General features: G+C 44.5%; 1 protein-coding gene across 3 annotated transcripts in view; it reads left to right on the forward strand.

Moving 5' to 3' along the window:
- The first annotated feature begins 219 nt into the window (after nucleotides 1-219).
- Nucleotides 220-20,608, forward strand: part of RBM47 (RNA binding motif protein 47) — a 405,432-nt gene continuing 385,043 nt past the window's right edge. For 2 of the 3 annotated variants that reach the window (XM_078678278.1, XM_078678300.1), the window contains exon 1: nucleotides 220-774. The gene's annotated coding sequence lies outside the window, so the exon portion shown is untranslated. The remainder of the gene's footprint in view (nucleotides 775-20,608) is intronic. The other variant, XM_078678287.1, reaches the window with a different exon arrangement.

Below are 20,608 nucleotides of genomic sequence, written 5' to 3' on the forward strand. Positions count from 1 at the left end.
TTCTCGATATGAATTATTAACCCCCTGCCAGCTATCCGAAATACTTTAATAACCTGCTTCAGAGGAATCCGCTCTATTAACCGGCCCACCTAAACCGGTTTCTCGTAAGTGCTTGTTTTCACCTTTTTTCTGTACCAAAGGTATCTCGGCCCTCAAACAAGAGGAATGCTGCCCTGGAAAGCGGCCAGCACGGCTCGGCGAGTGGGATGAGATTTCAATACAGAATACGGGAAGTAGTTGTTGCTGGGAGTGCAAATCTGGTTCGGTGAGTTTTCGGGCAGGGAGCACGCGAGAGACACCCTCTCTTCTGTTACTAGCGCGCTGGAGGTAGGGCTGCAGGTAGTAAGCACCTCAAGGCACTACGTCCTCTCCGCCGGACCGGTTCAGGAGGCCGCAGCAAGACATCGGGCCCAGGGGGCAATATTGGGGGGCGCTCAATTATTCCTGTGTTGCGAGTCTCGCCTGGAATTTGCCCCTAAACAGAGCCCTTCTGAGCCCCTGGTGCTTAGCAGCTCGGAATGTTCAGCTTAGGTCGGCGAGCACCGAGCAGTTCAGCTGATCCGGGGCTGCGGCGCTAATTGCAAGATTTCTGTGCCACGCACAGCCCAATTTCGACTGAAGTCGAGAGGCGGAAAGGCCCCAAAGTCGAGGAGTTCAAGCGAAGAGGAGGAGGAGGACTGAAGGCAAGACACCCGGGGCTGCTCGGCACCCAGACTCCGGCCCACCCCTCCTCCAGTGCTCCGAGACAGGTGTCTCTCCTCTGACAGAGAACAGGTAGGTGTCCTTTTGACCCCATCGCCGCTTGACCCCTGTTATTTCTTTCTGTACATTCATTTGAAGTCCTCCTGATGTGTCCGTGGTGTTGAATGAATGGTTTCTTGAACCAAAGGAGAGCGCTGAATGCGAGAAAATGGCGAGAGGTGGCTATCACGAAAAATTGTCTGATTTGATGATATAATAACGCGGATATCTTTTATACCTCGAACAGTAATGACAGCCGCTTTCCGAAAACGCTTAGGAACCGTAGAAATGGCGAGAACGCGCTATCTAAATGCTCTTAACGCAGCACATTACACGAGTATCCTTTCTTGCTCACGGCATCTCCGTGGGCTTGCTTCCTTCTTACACGGACCTTCTTATCAGAAATTTCGAGTAAGATCTTGTAAACGCGGGCAGGTCTGACAGATGACTCGGTGTAGGGCAGGAGGACAGCTGTTAGAAAAGTTTGAGTACAGAGGAACTCCGTAGTGATGCAGGAATGGATCAAACTCAATTCTTCACTTTCTGATCAGGTGTATGAATGAATGAATTAATACTCTCCGCTCCCCACAGGCCCAGACAAATTGAACTTTTTTTCTTTACATAAAGTTTTCTTTCCTCCAGCGGGCAGTTTAGGTCTCTTGGGGTACTTTGTTTGTGTCATCGGCATGAACAAGAACTCTTAAAACAGGAGTTATTATGCATAAGCATGCGCGCGCCTGTTTCGGAGTGAAATGCATATTTGCATACTGGGTTCGCCGGAGGTTTTCGAGGCCTGGGGCCGGTGCTGGTGTGAAGCGGTGCCTGGCGAGGACTGGGATCCACGGATGACGGGAAAACAAGACAGGCGGAATGTGTGGCTGGCGGTGGGAGTTATCTTCACTCCACCCTATGGCCCCGTCTGTTCTCTGCAGCCTGAATTCAAGGAGTGCTGGAACAAAAATGCACACAAGTGACTGCCCAGACACATTTGTAAAATGTGAATTTATTTTCAGTGGTGAAACTGGACTGGTGTATGTGCCCACTGGCACCGCTGCCCCCCAGAAGAGACGTGCAGTACAGCTGGGCACGTGAAGTGAAGGAAGGGCGCGCGTGCCACCTTATCGCACCTTGTGATCAGAAACAACCGAGGGAGAAAATGTTTGATTTTAGCCATTGGTGTTTCTGTGACACGCACTGCGTGAGCTGGCAAAGGGCAGGTGACGTGGACGCTGCAAAGGCAGGTGACATGGAGGGAAAGGATAGTCAGATGACGTGTAGTGGGAAATGGGCAGTCGTCTAGGAGGGAGAAGGATTCAGTGGCGTGGAGTGGGGGAATTGACTCCATGTTATATATCATTGTTTTCCCCAAAATATATTTCGCAATTACGACTTTTCTCTATGTAGTGTATTATTTCGACCAAAACACTTTGTCCTAAATTTCGACCTAGCCTACTTTGTTTTTATTTAATTGTTGCTTTTTATGTATGTCTGTTTCTATTTACATATCTAATTCTATTCACACACATTTATAACTACACCCCAAGCTGATATATATATACATATATATATATATATATATATATATATATATATATATATATATATATATATATATAATCCTTACAAATCGTTCGTTTAAACGAAAAATGACGGCACTCAAAAGTCTCTCGTCCAAGTGCAAGTTTTATTTGGCAGACCCCCTGCCCCCTTGACAAACGCGTTTCACCACACAAAATATATATATATATATATATATATATATATATATATATATATATATATATATATATATATGATTCTGTTTTTATGCCGTTTCTGTAATCACCTTGTTTATTTGATTTTTGGTGACTAAATCCATCAAACTGCCAAGTCTTTTTTGTTATATGTTTAATATTTGCATTTCTCTTGCCCTGCCTTACTCTCTCTCTTTCTCTCTCTCTCTCTCTCTCTCTCTCTCTATATATATATATATATTACCTACTGGCGGTCGCCAGTAGGTATATATAGTTAGGATTTTTTCTCTATGGGATTTTTGAAAATTCTATGTCTAATAACTTTGGCGTTTGTGGACGGAATTGGCTGAAATTTTCAGGAAAATGGCACATTTTGTTTCTGAGCAGCCCTTGAATTTTGGGGGGGGTTCGTCAAGGGGGGGCCGAGAAAAAAGGGGGGTCCCAAAACGTGTTTTTAACATTGAGTTTTCCATAGGGCGGTTGGCTCACTTTTAGCCCGAACGGCTGAATGGATTTGCACGAAACTTGGCAAAATTGTAGGGACTGGTAGCCCGATGTGCCTTTGCTAGGTCTCAATATATGTGCTTCAGTGGATTTTGAGAAATTAACGTTCAAAAAAAGATATATATCTGTAACAGCGGACCGGGCAGCGCTCCGGTTCGCGGACTTTTCGCGGTACGGAGCTTTGTGAAGCGAAGCTGATTGGTTCTCCGGCGTCTGTGAACATTCCAAACAGTCCGTAGCGGCCGCCATCTTGTCTCTCGGTAGGATCGAGAGACAAGAGGAGGCCAAAGCGAAGGGGCAAATGACCATAAGGGGGCATAGTAGATCCTCGCTGACCCCCTAGGTTTGATGTGGAGGTTTTAAAAGGGCCCCGTGGGGCAAAAAAAAAAAAAAATAATAATAATCGAACGGCTGAATGGATTTGCACGAAACTTGGTAAAATATTAGGGACTGGTAGCCCGATGTGCCTTTGCTAGGTCTCAATATATGTGCTCCAGTGGATTTTGAGAAATTAATGTTCAAAAAAAGATATATATCTGTAACAGCGCTCCGCTTCGCGTAACGGAGGTTTGCGAAGCTAATTGGTTCTCCGGCGTCTGTAAACATTGCAAACAGTCCGTAGCGGCCGCCATCTTGTCTCTCGGTAGGATCGAGAGACAAGAGGAGGCCAAAGCGAAGGGGCAAATGACCATAAGGGGGCATAGTAGATCCTCCTTGACCTCTTAGGTTTGATGTGGAGGTTTTAAAAGGGCCCCGCGGGGCAAAAAAAATAATAATAATAATAATCGAACGGCTGAATGGATTTGCACGAAACTTGGCAAAATTGTAGGGACTGGTAGCTCGATGTGCCTTTGCTAGGTCTCAATATATGTGCTTCAGTGGATTTTGAGAAATTAACGTTCAAAAACAAGATATATATCTGTAACAGCGCTCCGCTTCGCGGAGATAAAATTATCTCTGTATTACCTAGCTGTTGCTAACACCAGTTAGCGACGGCTAGTAGGAGATAGCGACCATCTTGGGCCCCACTTTGCATGTGAGTGATATTTATCACTAATGACATGCAAAGTGGGCATGCCAAGATGTTAGCGACTGGAAACAGTCGCTAACATCGCTATCTCCTATTACCAACTTTTGGAAATATTCGCGATAAGGGCGAATATCTCCAAAAGCTACCACCTGCCCTGAGCAGTTCTTAGCCATGTTATCCAATGGGAGGTGGATAACATGGCTAAGAGCATTAGCTCGGTAATGCATGAATATCGCTGAGTTTTCAGCGATATTAATGCATTGCGGTCGTTTTTTATCGTATTTGCGATAAACCTTGATAATAGCAAGGTTTATCTGCGATAATTTCTGAAGATGCTTAGCGGTAAAAAATTCGTTGCTAAGCATCGTTAGGGATAAATATCGCTTAACTTTGGTAATATGCCCCAACGTCTGTTAACGTTCGATTCGAAGGAAATCAGGAAGTGTTGAAAAACATTGTCTGCGCCATCTTGCCTTTTTTCAAATGCCACACTTTTGTCGTGCACGGCAGTCATTTTAGATGCCTTGACCAGACCCACTCTCTGCACGCTGTCGATCCTTAGCATGGCTCCCCACCCTCGCAAGCATCTCCCCCAGGCAGTGGTCACCCCCGCTCTCTGTCTTATGCATGGGTAATAAACCACCCCCCATCTGCGCTGCTCTTCCCTGAGAATCACACCCTGTGCCCGCCCGACACCTCCCTTTCGCCCTATTCACTACCGCACCCTCTGACACTCCTTTTCCTCTGTGTCCGATTGTCCAGGCCGGTCCTAGGGTATCAGCTAGCCCTGCAGATGTAGTTTATGGCCCCAGCTGTAAAGAATCACCCCTCTTCAAAGGAGTTATAGTAGATCAAGGCCCACACTCGATGAGATCCGTCACAGCAGACGCGTTCCTATTATCTGAAAACCATCCTGTATTGTGATTGGGGAGGGGACCGAGCCTGAAGCGGAAGATTCCAGGGATGACTCTTTGTACATCAAAGTTTTTACAATTATGTGTCACATTAAAAATATATAGCACTCCAACAAAGTAGTAAGATTATAAAACTTTAATAACTTATAAATATATACAAGAAAACAAAAACAGTAATAACATATAAACATTTTTAGGGAAAAACAACGAAGTAGCGGTCGGCTGTGCGAATAGTCCCAACGCAGCACAACGTCCAGATTTCACTGATTTCGGAATCCGGCGTGGGGCGTCGCGGGGGGTGGGTCATCAGTAGCAAACTGTTGTGCGAATAGTTCCAAGGCAGCAGAACGATGGCACCAAGGTGATGTCCAGTAAGTTGCCGCACTGGTTTTGGTATCCTACAATGCTGCTCCGAATAACGGCGTGGGGCGCCCCGGGGGAGGCGGCGTGAACGGGCCTCTCCAGGTGGAGTCTCGTCTGTTGTAGTGGGGCGCCCCTTTACCGTTTCAGTTGCCATTCCGTCCGCTTTTGGTCCACTGTGTCAAAAGCCGCAATTCAGCTGAGTTGCGCCCACTCTTGCGGTGCAGCGATAGGCGGCTGTCACAGGATTCTCAAAATGGCGGCAGGCTGTTTCCTTTTTGGGCCTGGTCCACTGAAATGGCCCTGGGACACCTTGGAAATCGGACGCTTGTCTGCTAGGTCTTGGACCCCATTCTCGAAAGCGTCCCCTCCGCCTTGAGGATTCATCAAAAGTTTTGGGGGCCCCCGACTCCTGCAGGCTTCTGGTGGGGAGCGGCTGCCATGATTGCTCGCGGAATGACTACGACGGAGCCACGAGATGGTGGTGCTTTCATGGTGACGCCAGCTTCAGTCTGAAACATCCAGAAACAAGGTGGGGCTTTCATGGTTTGGGGAAAAAAAAAAGTTTTCATCCAATGAAAAGTGTTGTTTTTAGGTCATATGATCAAGCCTTCCATCATTAGGAAACCAAAAGTAAAATGAACCAATGAAAAGTTTTATAAACAAGTCACATGACCTGTTATGCGGCATAGGGTATAAAATGCGGAGAAAATACGTTGGCACGTGAGGCGGCGTCAGTAGCGGACCGATGTGCGAACAGGCCGAAGGCAACACAACGCGCCAAGATCCGGATGGCACCGAGGTGGTGTCCAGCAAGTTGCAGCACTGGTGTGGCCTTCCTACAATGCTGAAAGTCGGCGTGGGGCGCCCTGTTGGCCTGTGAGTTCGCGTCAGTAGCGGACCGATGTGCGAATAGGCCGAAGGCAGCACAACGCGCCAAGATCCGGATGGCACCGAGGTGGTGTCTAGTAAGGTGCACTGGTGTGGCCATCCTACAATGTTGAAAGTCGGCGTGGGGCGCCCCGTTGGCCTGTGAGATGGCGTCAGTAGCGGACCGATGTGCGAATGGGGCCAAAGGCAGCGCAACAATGTTTTCTGAATAGAAGACACCACAAGACGCTGAGATGCCAAGATCCGGATGGCACCGAGGTGGTGTCTAGCAAGTTGTGGCACTGGTGTGGCCATCCTACAATGGTAAAAGTCGGCGTGGGGCGCCCTGTTGGCCTGTGAGATGGCGTCAGTAGCGGACCGATGTGCGAATGGGGCCAAAGGCAGCGCAACAATATTTTCTGACTAGAAGACACCACAAGGCGCTGAGATGCCAAGATCCGGATGGCACCGAGGTGGTGTCTAGCAAGTTGCCGCACTGGTGTGGCCATCCTACAATGTTGAAAGTCGGCGTGGGGCGCCCCGTTGGCCTGTGAGATGGCGTCAGTAGCGGACCGATGTGCGAATGGGGCCAAAGGCAGCGCAACAATATTTTCTGAATAGAAGACACCACAAGGCGCTGAGATGCCAAGATCCGGATGGCACCGAGGTGGTGTCTAGCAAGTTGTGGCACTGGTGTGGCCATCCTACAATGGTAAAAGTCGGCGTGGGGCGCCCTGTTGGCCTGTGAGATGGTGTCAGTAGCGGACCGATGTGCGAATGGGGCCAAAGGCAGCGCAACAATATTTTCTGTATGGAAGATACCACTAGGCGTTGAGATGCGAAGATCCGGATGGCACCGAGGTGATGTCTAGCAAGTTGCTGTACTGGTGTGGTCATCCTACAATGCTGAAACTCGGCGTGGGGCGCCCCATTAGCCTGTGAGATGGCGTCAGTAGCGGACCGATGTGCGAATGGGGCCAAAGGCAGCGCAACAATATTTTCTGAAGAGAAGACACCAAAAGGCGCTGAGATTCGGTTACCACCGAGGTGATGTCTAGCAAGTTGCCGCACTGGTGTGGCCATCCTACAATACTGCTCCGAATAACGGCGTGGGGTGCCCGAAGGGGAGGGGGGGAGGCGGCGTGAACGGGCCTTCCTAGGTGGAGGCTCGTCTGCTGTAGTGGGGCGCCCCTTTACCGTTTCAGTTGCCATTCAGCTGAGTTTCGGCTGCTCTTGATGCTACAGCGACAGGCGGCTGCAACAGGACTCTCAAAATGGCGGCTTGTTCTTTGGATTTGGGCCTGGTCTACTAAAATGGCCCTGGGACACTTTAGAACTCGGACGCTCGATTTTTTTTTTTCCTTTCCTGTACATGCAAAAAAATGTAAATGCCCGGTACGTTACACGCTTCATCTGCCACGATGTACTCTCCAGAGGAACCGAAAAAAAATATAGTTATGGTAACTATACCATGCATCGTCATATGGAGAGGTGGCACCAATTAATTATAGTGCTGCATAAAAGAGAGATTTGGAGGAGAACCCCCGACCTGCCAGTACATTCATCAAAGAAGTGGCACTGACAGCATCAGAGGCAAGGGAAATGGTCCCAAATATTTAGAACTTTGGAAAGATTAAAATGACATGTTTAGATTGTGGCAAATTAATTTCATGTGGACAGATGAGTGTTACTCTAATAAATACAGCATATGAACATCATCATAGTCGATGGTTGGTAGAGACATTTTGACTATATCCTGGACCTGCCCGTCCTCGCCCAAAATGGCGCCGGAATAAATGGGACTCGTAACTCCTTGTTGTGTACTGGTTGCAGAACCTTGAAATCACGAGATACGTATGCAGTTTTGAAGCATATGGCGGGCGGGGACGAGAATTGATTGAATATTTCGACATCCCTATTGATATTAAGTTCTGATGTGTTATTGATTACTGTACTATTGAAAGTTCAAATTAACGTCACCCATGGTACTTGCCCGCAAATGTATATCTAGATAATTTTATTGTAACTGGCCCTGTCGTATTTTAATTATAAGTACGTCCACCGATTCCGCAACTGTTAGACACCTTAGTTCTTGCAACCTAATGGCACGCCCGTTACGTTCCTCTACAGTGTAAATGTCTACTCATCATATACGATTACAGTTTGCTCCGTGGCCGGCCCATGTGGTTATAGGCTCGTATTTGTATAATGAAATTTTCACAATAAAGGTTTTTAAAAGAAAACATGGTAGTAGTATATACATTGGTAAAGTTTTTAATAATAGTCACTGTTTTAGAATCATTAAAAGGCAAGTGAAATAAAGCAGACCAATTACATGAAGGGTAAAAGGTATAATACGCAGGAACGCAGTAAAGATAAATGGTCAAGGGCTGTTGTGTTTTCTAATCCTGCAACATAAAGTGATCGATAAGAATCTCATATTCAGGCGTATCGGCGACTAAGACAGCAAGTCGACCCTCTTTTGCTCAACGGCTCCGTCATGGGACGAAGAAACGCTCTTTTTCTCGAAAAAAGAATATATTTTACTTGCAGGACAGTTGTAAATTTTCCGGGAAAGTACATTAGCCTGGAACATTATAACATATATTTAAGAAAAAATAATGTTCGGAAGTAATAAAAAGCGTAATTTTTAGGTCATATGACCAAGCCTTTCATCATTAGAATAAGAAAAGTAAAATGAACCAATGAAAAGTTTTATTAACAAGTCACATGACTTGTTATGCTTACGTTACGCGCTGCGCGTCGCGCCCCGGATGACTTCCGGATGCGCTAACGCGGCGCGTCATATGACGCATTACGCGACAACGCAGGTCCAGAATATAGTCAAAATGTCTCCACCAACCAGCGGTCGGAACACAACCCCTTTCAGCAGGCTAAATAGTTCTGTTAAATGACAACAGAAGGGACAGGCAACAAGAACCATCAGTCAAAGAGGGGAGGGCTAGTTCTTCTCTACCGGGTTACATTGGGGCGCTACCGGAACTGATCGAATTGGTAGTCTACAGTGTTTCTGGATGTTTCAGACTGAAGCTGGGGTTAGCATGAGAGCACCACCATTTCGTAGCTCCGTCGTGGCCATTCCGCAACCAATCATGGCAGCCGCTCTTTATCGTTATTTTGGGCGGGGTGGGTGGCGGAGCCGAGCTGTTTTGCAGCCATCATTGTGTGGAGTTCAGTTCATCTCACTAGTTTTGTATTTGTCATGAGGGGTTGTTCCTAATGTTTCTATTTTAGCGAGGTCAAAAAGAGATCCCATTAGTGGCCTACTGATTTTGCTCGATTCCTTTTCTTTTTTTTTACACGATTTTTCGTTATCTGCAAAGACTAAACAGAGTATTGCGACTCTGTGTCTGTTTGTAAATAGAGAATGAACCAAAGAGAACCAATTCTAAAACAGTAAATGCTTGGATAACAAACAATCAAATGGAGAGAGAAGCAGGCACGACGTATTACAACGGGGGCAAAGGCCTGCGTTAACTACCTTTCACTATCTGCAAAGAGAGAGTACTCCTAATAGAAATGAGGGGGGGCACCATTCAAAGCAGATCAGTGTGCATAAACACGAAAATGTTTTCACTTACCACGTACTTGACATTCGACAGCTTATGATATTTGCTATTAAAAAACCATTGAAATTCACTGAAAAACCATAGGTTATAGACCATATATAGTTAGGAATTAGCATTTACAAAACCTTGAAAATTCACTGAAAAAACCATAGGTTATAGACCATATATAGTTAGGAATTAGCATTTAAAAAACCTTATTTTACTCACACAAAACCATTGAAATTCCATATATAGTTAGTTGCACTAACTATATATCGCGCACCCGCAATCCACTGCTGATGATGTCACATATTACATCATTCATGACATGGTCAGTGACATCACTGATGACATCACTGATGACATCTCAAATGACATCACTGATGACATCACTGATGACATCTCATTTGACATCAATGACCACATCACTGATGATATCATTCATGTGACAATACAATGCATCTCCTCACATTTTAATATAACCTCTGTTTCACCCAGTGTTAAATACAGAGTATAATTTTTGAAACCATTGACACACCAATACTAGTTACTACATACGCACTCACTGATTCCTACGTCTACACACACATTCACTCATTCACCCATACAATCATTCATACATACAATCACTCATCTTTACAACACTATCATATGCACTCATACACCTATACAGACACTCACACTCTGCCACTCATCCATGGAGTTACTCACACACCTAGTCAGTCCTGTAAAGAATCAATCACACTTCCATTTTCTTGTCTATACAGTTAAACATAGAGCACCTTACATTTTCAAACATATACTAACACATACTTACTTTCTTATACAATCATTGATACAAGTACACATTGATCTGCAGAGAGTCACACACCTCCCAGCCAGCCACACACACACTCAGTCTCCCATACAAATACTTGGACAATCAATCAATAACCCATATAGTTAATCATATAGCTACTGATCAACACATGCAGCAGTTTACAGAACAACAGACATAATGATGCACAAATTAAGACAGTTTAGTCACTAACCCATGCACTCAGTGAGACACATTTAATCACTCACTCATACATTCAGTCATGCACCTACTAAATCCTTCGTCCAGACACTTATACATCTACTCATTCTTCAATATGTAAAACATATTTAAACTTTACAGAAACACACAGTCACTGGATGATGTCATCAGTGATGTCATCAGTGATGTCATTTGAGATGTCATCAGTGATGTCATCAGTGATGTCACTGACCATGTCATGAATGATGTAATATGTGACATCATCAGCAGTGGATTGCGGGTGCGCGATATATAGTTAGTGCAACTAACTATATATGGAATTTCAATGGTTTTGTGTGAGTAAAATAAGGTTTTTTAAATGCTAATTCCTAACTATATATGGTCTATAACCTATGGTTTTTTCAGTGAATATATATATATATATATATATATATATATATATATATATATATATATATATATATATATATAAATATATATATATAAATATATATATATATATACATACATATATATTTATTAATTTTAATATAAGGTAAAACATATTCTTAAGTGAAAGTTAATACATTTTACTTTTTGAAAATACATTTCCAAATTATAAATACATATTTCACCCTAAATGTTGTTGATTGTGCAATAGACTGCAATGGTTAATTTGAGTTAAGAATATATTATTATTGAAAAAAATGTTTTTGAAAAACAATTTTTGTAAAATATGTTTTGGAAAAATGTGCTACCGCATGCTGTCCTTCTCCCCGGTTCACCTACCAATGGTTCGTAGCCCTAGAAATACTTCCCATACCAGAGTATACCTGCTAAGTAGCCCGCAATGGTCATTGGCAGGAGATGGCACTCTCCATCAGCGACACTTTATTCACAAACATCTTGTTGTAACGAAAGTCACACATCTCCCTTTCCAGATGCCTATCTAGCAATAAAACGTCCATTGGGTGTACTGGTAGCAACCAGGATGACAACATAATGTCACATCTTGCTAGCTTAGCACCTACTCCACAGACTCTCACCAATCTAATCACGTGATCAGCTGATGAGTATTGTAAAGCTGCATCCGTGGAGCATTTAAGTCATTCAATGACTGGCCCTCGAGCCATGACAAGTGATGATTTAGAAGAACTTCCCCTGACACTCTTTTAGGTACCACTGCTGATGGGGAAACTATCACTTCCAGTAAAATCCACCCGCAAAAGGAACCTGCTACCCTCCCTTCCTGAACTTCCTTTGTGAATTTTGCTTAACCACTTGAGACATAATTTACAGGGGGGAGGGAGCACACTGCCTCTCATCCCAGCACAGTTCACCCCATTGCATTCTGGTAAATGCAGTACACTTATTTTCAAAGTTGCTGTAGTCTTTCACCAAAGTTGGTGCAGGTAGTGCTGTTATCTCTAGATACGTGTTTCTGGGTTTAGCCCGTCATCAGCAGAGAGCAAAAGTTAGTAAGAAGCAGAGAAAAGTCATCAGGGGTTGCTGAAATGGTACCCAAGCCTTCACAGGTCACAGTACCGCTCCACAGGCACACAGGTACATCCCAGGAAAGCTTGTCAGCTTGTTGGCTCAAGGGAACCTTTTAAACACAGGGGGGAGGGAGCACACTGCCTCTCATCCCAGCACAGTTCACTTTAACTTACCTCAACGTGTCTGAAAGTATGCTTTCCCTGGGATCCTGGTACCCCATTCTCAAACCTTCCCTATAACCCCATTCCAAAATCTTTTCTGCCTCCCTATCAGGCTAGCAGTAACAGCCGGGGTCAGGGAAAAATGGTGAGGCAGCGTGGGGGTGAGGGCAGTGCGGAAGAGGGCAGTACATGTGGGTGGACAATAAGGGATAGTAACAATACTAAAAAAAGAATGTATCTGCTACCCGTCACCTCACCGCTCTTCTAGCTCCACTGCAGTACAGGTTGAGGGTCCTAGACCCCCCCCTATGGCCAATCCCGACGTTGCTCTCATGTTGCTGGCAGCAGGAGAAAAGCACTGGGATTGCCTAAGTGCCCTGGATTTGCACTCCCAGAGAGACTGTGAGCCTGTGTCTGCTGTCTTCAACCCAACAATAAGGCTCAGGTTGGAGACATCTCAGTGTGCATGTCAGTTTGGCCGTCTTAAGACGGCCGGCCAAACCGACATGCACATTTGTAGCAGTGTCTACCACTACTCTTCCATTACTCATCACGATGGATAGCCCCGCCCCAAGACAGCTGCTGAAGAAAAATATAATGATGATAAACCTGTTTTATTATCATTTTATTTTTCCCAGGTTTGCATCTACTGGCAGGGGTGCGGCACTCTTCCACCATAATGGAGGAGCCGCATCGGCAGAATAGAACACCAGCTACTCCCTCAATACCTCGACATTAATTAGGCTTGGAACCTTTTGCACACAGATTGCTGTTGAACCCTTCTTCTCCCTTGTTGCCATTATCCCTGCTGGCACTTGCCAATAGTGCTGCATATTATGTTGTTTACCACCACATTTGCAACACTCCTGCTTACGTTTGTAGAATGCTCTGTTATAAATCCCCTTTTGAACTCCCCAAATACATCTGCACTAGCACTGTGTCCTCTTGCAAAATTGCCCACAATTCCTTCAGTAGGATGATCAGAAAGGGCTGATATTGGATAGATAGCCCAATCGCTGTATATAAAGCTGGATTTGGCCTTGTCTGAGCCGTTCAATATAACCAAAGCTCGCTGTTCACCTCCCCACAGTTTGTCAGGATCCACCAACTCCTCATGTAGTGAGCCCCAAAATCCAGCGGGGATTAAACAATGCCTCAAGCCTATCAGGGTATTTTTTGCAATATGCACTTGCATAAAGCAAGAAATCCAACATCCAGGTGGCAATATTAATTGGTACACTGGAGTACCCTCAGCAGAGAGCCAATTCCCATTACTCCTCTTTTGAGCCTTCTTTCACCTGTATCTCTCTATCCAGTAATTTATAGACATCAATTAACTCCCTTTCCATATTTTTTCTCTCATCATCACCCCTAAGGCAGTTGCTTCCTGACATCCTTGCTGTCCGTTTTTCTGTCCTTTTTCTTCCCTTTCTCTTTTGCCTTCTCCTATGAACCAGTAGCCTCGGTCCTAACCAGTAGACTCAGTTTCCCGTATTGTTCCTTTACCCTTACAATCAGCATTATTGAAACTTTTCGCCATCTATTGTTTGTTTACCGGCTGCCTCTCTTACTTGCTTGGTACCTACTGCTTTGTCTTGGCCACCATGATACTGCCTCCTGTATCCTCTCAATTGTGCCATCACACACACCTATAGATTTTCATGCCAGTTGCCTCCTAATCCTGACTTATCCTCTCATTCCCATGCGGACTACCACCATGGCATAGTGTTTTACAGCCTTCCTGCATCCCCGTGGGCATGCACATCTTCTTATTCGATCATCTCTAACCTTGCTTTTCATTCTTCAATGCCTTATTATTCAGGCCATGCACCTCCTAAGCCTGAAAAACACCAATGTTGCAACCCTTCTATCAGTACCCCAACACCACCTCCATCAAGCAACCACAATTTTCTTCTCTCTTGCACAGCTCTTGCCCCATCTTATGCCCAGGTCACAATCTCACCATCTTCCAAGTCAGAGTCATCATCCTCCTAATCTAGTTTAACCACTTCACACACTTGACATCTCTCAAACACCTCTTTCCCACTTGTTCCCCATTACCAGCTCCCCTTGGTAAATGTGTTCTGAAGTGAAAAAAGAAAGAAACGGCATTAGGGGCCGAGGTAGGCAAGCCCTGACACCGAGCACTTGCAAGGGGGGAATACATTGAGGACTCCTGATCAAACAACAACAAAAAATAATTGTTCCACAGGTACCTTAATACTCCTGCATGACCCAGTGCGACCCTCCCATGAGATATTGTGCACTTCTCGTGGTACCAATGTTCAAGCTTCACCTCAATGGTACCACGGGACCATACAAGCTTTATTGGGTGAAGCTTGAACAGTCCTGTGGTACCATTGGGTGAAGCTTGAGCACCAGTACTGCAAGAGTACAGTGGTTCAGTGGAAAGATGTAAAATATGAATAAATATGTAAAATGTGGGGTGGAAATCCACAGGAGATTGGCGTCCATAGCGGATTGGGCGAGGGCCTGGTCAGAAGCCAAGCCCTTTGGCCAACCCTTCCCATTGCATGTCTGAAGGCCATGTGCAGTAGGGATTTGGCCAGGGGCTGGAGGACCTTCCCTGCAGCCAACCCCTTGACAAATGCTTGCGCAGCAGGGGGGTGGCCACCCGAGGTGCTGTGAATTTGTTTTTAAAAAAAAGTCATTATGTAAAATATGGGATGGAAGTCCGCCGGGAATTGGCATCTGATTGAATGTGGGGGTTAGGTTCCGGATCTTGCGCAACCCCAGGCCAGAGTCCAAGCCCTGTGCCAAAACCCTTTGGCTGTGCAAATTGGGAAGTTAGACATTGGTGTGGATTATGTGCAGGGGCTGACATCCGGCTAGACCATTCACCCAAACCCATCCATGATGTGCGCAGCCACAGGCTGTGCGTATCGTGGTTTGGCCAACCATTGTGGGTGGGGGGCAGGGCCTGGCTGGAGGCCAGCCCAGCTTCCAGTTCCCTGCTGCTCACAGCTGAAAGCCATGCTCGATGGGGAAGTTGGCTATATATGATAAAAATCCCCAGAAATTCATTGAAAAAAGACAAAGCTTAAAGTGTGTGGTGTATTCATATTTTCCAATAGAACGTTTAGTGCCTGTTATTCTAGAATATACAATGTCATTGGCGAGCAGGGATGTTTTCTTTATAATGACATGGTTGTTAATCTGATGACTGCACTGCTGACTGAACTGAGAACACCTCATGTATCTTGAGAGTTTGTTCTAAGAAGAGAAGTGATGAACATAAAGTGACGTTATTGTTAAGTATAGTGATAAGATCTTAGCTGAGGTAATTTGAGAAGTCATCAGTTATGTCATCAATGATGTAATTTAACATGTAATGAATTATGTAATGTGTGAAGTCACAAGCTGTGCATGCTAAGGGTGCAAGTGATAGCTAACTAATAACTGGTGAATTTCAGTGTTTTTTTGATTTTGAAATCATAGTTTTTGTGTTAATTCAACACCTAACTATATCGTTATTTTAAACTTTGTTTTTTCCTGTGAATTTCTAGGGTTTTCTAAAAGTAAGTTAAGATCTTATGACAACACACACACAAACACACACACACACACACACACACACACACACACACACACGTTATAGTTAGGATTCCCAGAGATAAGAATTCCTCAGATTTTTGCTCACTAATAACTTTGCACCCCTTTGACAAATCTCCAGATAACTCTACAGACATAGCTTTTTCTACATTGGCTGACGTTGGAATGGTTCACAGAGATTCGTCATATGGATGCAAAGAATATGCTGATGATAAGACATTATGTGATTGCCTAATGATTGCCTTAACAAAAGTTAAAGGCAGCTATGTTGTTTTAGGTACACTTTCACTGTGTTCTGGGTTAGGGTATTGGATATAGATAAAAATGAGATATTATATTGTTACCCTTCCTAGTACCATTTTACAAAGGTGATACTAGGTAGGGAAAATATTTATATGTTTCTACCTATTTAAAAAAAATATTACGGACTACCGCACTACTTCCTAGGAAGTACAGCGGTACTTAAAATTAATTTTTTTTAAATGTAAAAAAAATTAAAAATACACTAACACTCTACTACACTATATTTCACAAATATAGTGTACCGCAGAGTATTTTCAATTTTGTACATATTTAATTCTTTATAAAAAAGTCTACATAGCATGGCAGTAATATCTACAAATTACTACGCTACTTGATAAAAAAATTGACATTTGTTAAAGAATTATAAATATACTGTATTTATATATATATTACAGTCTATTTTTATTTGTTTATATATATATATTTTGTTTTCTGTCACTATTGCAGTACTTTGCAGGTAATAGCTCAGTTCTCTGTAAATGTTTTATAAAATATATAGAAAAATATGAATGAATGCCACTACCTGTTACCACTTTAACAATGTGGTACTAGATAGGGAACAACAATACAACCTACTACTACACTGTAAGCTATTCCACTGTACTCTACTCCATTGCATGCCACTCCATCGTATGCCACTCCACTGTATGACACTCTACTGCACTCTTTTACACTGCACAAAACTCCACTTTACACCACTCCAATGTATGCCACTCCTCTAAATGCTACTCCACTCTACCCTATTCCACTCTATGCCACTCCAGTGTAAGCCATGCCACTGTGCGCTATTCCACTGTATGCCACTCCATTGTACGTCACTACACTCAACACTATTCCACTGTACACCCCTCTATTCTGCGCTACTCCCCTGTATGCCACTCGACTCTATAACACTCCACTCTATGCCACTAGAGTCTAATCCACTCTACTCTACACTACTACATCGCAGGCCACTTCACTCTACCCCATTCCAATCTATATCACTCCACTGAACGCTATTCCACTCTGTGCCACTGCACTCTATGCCCACTCCAGCCTTTGCCACTCCATATAACCTTGTGTGGAGTTCCTTTTGTGATGTGCCTGCGATGTTGTTGCTGTGTGCGTGCGCAAATGCTTTACACATGGCCTACAGGATAAGCCTGACTGCTCGTGCCAAGCTACCAAGGAGGTGAGTAACTCCCTTGCCCTGACTAGAGTGGTGGTTTCTGCCTGGCTTTGGCGCAAGCCTTAGCCAACCAGAAATCCCATTTCTAACAACTCCACTCTATGCCACTCCACTCTACACTATTCCATTCTATGCCTCTCCACTCTATGCTATTCCACAGTACCACATTCCAATCTACGCCACTGCACTCTATATCACTCCACTGTACAATATTCCATTCAACTTCACTCCACTCAAAGCTTTTACAGTCTATGCTGCTCCACTGTATGCCACAACACTTTACGTCTCTCCAGTCTATGCTATTCCACTGTACACAACTCCACTCTATGCCACGCCGCTCTATGCTATACCACTCTATGCCACTCCACTCTGCACAACACCAGTCTATGCCACTCCACTGTATGTTATTCCACTGTACTCCACTCCAATCTATGCCACTCCACTGTATGACACTCCACTGTGTGCTATTACACTGTACACCACTCCACTCTATGTCACTCCAGCCTACTCTACTCCAATGTACGCCACTTCATTCCATGCTACTCCAGTCAATGCTATTCCACTCTACGCCTCGCCACTTTATGCCACTCCACTCAACACTATTCCACTGTATGCCACTCCACTTCACTGTACGCCACTCCACTCAAAGCTGTTCCACTCTACACCACTCCACTCTGTGCTACTCCACTATATGCCTCCCCACTCTATGGCAGTCCCCTCTGTGACACTATACTCTACACTATTCCAACCTACGCCACTCCAAATGTAACTCCAATCTGTTATACTGTATTTTAAATGTTGTAAACCTTTAATTTTACGTTTTTGGAAACTGTATGTAACAGAATAGAAATGTTTGTTTTTCTTTTAATCTTGTCTCGTTGCACATTTGTTTGGCTGCTACTTGCTGTTTGCACACCTAATACTGTGGGGGAGGAATTCGCTTTAAAAACATTAATTTGTAAGGGGGCCTTTCTGTATTTGCACTTGATTATTGCTCCAGGGCTTTTGTTGGAGACACTGGCCGTGTTTAGAGCCAGTTACATTCCCCGTGGCATTCGAACGTACCCCATCCAGGTTGGCAGTCTAGTTCTTCTTCTTGCGCTGACCTCACTATTTAATGAGGCCTGGTGCACGGACGTGCTGCCGGCGTGCCAAAGGCAAGCTCGTCTGCGCCCGAACGGGTCCAAGGGCCAGGGACTCTGCGCTTTTAGAACCAAACTGAATTTCAGTCTCTGCTGGGCAACTAAGAGCACTCCAGCCCCTTTGTTATGTGGGTTGTTGTGGCTTTCTTGACTTGGATAAGGTATTTACCTCATGCATGAATTACATGTTTACTCCCAACCTGTATAGGAGCATGGAGTTGCCCCTGGGAGGCTCCACCTCTGATGTTTCACAGCAGGATGAGTTTTCTTTCCCAAACACCATGCAGGAGAATACACTTCTTTTTTATAACCTTAATGTTCACTCACTTCCATGTCATCAGCAACATCTTCTGGATTTTTTATGGGACCATACTCCGGATGACTTGTTTATCATGGAAACCTAGCTTCGCAAGGTTTCCATGAAGTACATGATTTCAGCTCTTCCTCAAAATGACTCTATGGTTAGCAGAGATAGAATAGACAGACCAGGGGGTGGAATATCTGATGTATTCAAAGATAAATACAAATGTAAAATTCAAGAGTTGCACATCCCAGCTTGTGAAGCAGTATCTTTTCAGTTGGTATTGACAACTAATTTCACTCTTTTCGGCGCTCTGATCTGTCGTCCACCGGGCAATGCCTGTAGCTTGGGAAGTCTCTACCTGACATTCCTTTAATACTTAGATCAACCAACTTTGTATTACTAGGTGACTTGGATATTCACTTGGAGGATTCTTCCAGCAACATTGGCCAGACTTTAATTGAAGATTTAGGAGCATTGAACCTTAGTCTCATGAACGACAGTTCGACACACTGAGCAGGAGACCTGCTGGACCCAGTCTCTTCTAACATAAGAAAAGTACACTCAGTGCCTCTGATACCGCTTTCATTGGTCAGATCACTTGTCCCTTTTAGTGTACCTTACTATTGGGGGGCTGCCATAGAGGGGAACAGACCCCAGGACACAGCGATGGACTGGTCAAAGCTGAACATTGGAGACTTTAAAATTAAATTGTTTTTTAATCGGCAGAACACATGACAAGAAAATACAGTGCATCATTGCCTACAACCCACTGGGCCGGCGACCTCACGAGCAAAGGACAGAAGGCGGAGCTTATGATTCATGAATCAACTAAATAGGCAATTAACACAGCATGTCGCCTTCAACCCATCTTGGGCCAGCCACGTTCAACATCTTAGAGTAAGAAATAATCGTATTACTATATGAAGAGAACAAGAGAAAGTTCTATAACACCACTCATGTACATATGACCATGCTACAAGGGCACACCGTGGCTCATTTGAAGCGAGTAAGTCTGCGTTTAACAAATCAAAACAAGGAAGAAGGAAAAGAACAAACCAAATTGAAAAACATATAAAACCCAGGCCTCAAATGGGCCTGCGGATTGTCACCAAGCTGCTGAGCAAAGGGCTCCATATATAAGGCGAAGCGCAGCGGGGAGAGAGGACAGCCTTGTCTGGTGCCCCTCTCCACCGTAAAGCCTCACGAGTATACACCATTAACTCTGATCTGCGCATTAGGGGCATTATAAATGCTTAATACCCATCTGCAAAACTTAGGTCCTATGCCGAAGCGCTCTAGTGTGGCAAACTAATATGGCCAGTGCACCCGGTCAAAGGCTTTCTCGGCTTCAACTGACCACAGAAGAGCCTCCTCCTTCGACCTGTGCACCTTATCAATTAGGTGGCAAATCCTTTTAGTGTTATCCCCACACTGCCTACTCAGGATAAAGCCTGACTGATCCGGGTAAACCAAGCTGGGCATGAGAGGGTTTAGTCTGTGGCCAGAATGCTTGAGAATAACTTTGCGTCTATATGTAGCATGGAAATCGGTTGGTATGAGCTGCAGAACACCGGGTCCTTCCCTGGTTAGGGGATGATGGAGATCATCGCCTAGAGCATAGAAGTCGTGACGGTGCCTGTATCCATAAATGAGTTAAAAAGTCAGGTGAGCAATGGTGTTAACTCCGCGCAGTAAGTCTTATAGAAAAGGGCACTAAACCCATCCGGACAAGGTGCTTTCAT

This window comes from Lissotriton helveticus, chromosome 2_2, assembly GCF_964261635.1.
Source record: "Lissotriton helveticus chromosome 2_2, aLisHel1.1, whole genome shotgun sequence".
Classification (NCBI taxonomy): Eukaryota; Metazoa; Chordata; class Amphibia; order Caudata; family Salamandridae; genus Lissotriton; species Lissotriton helveticus.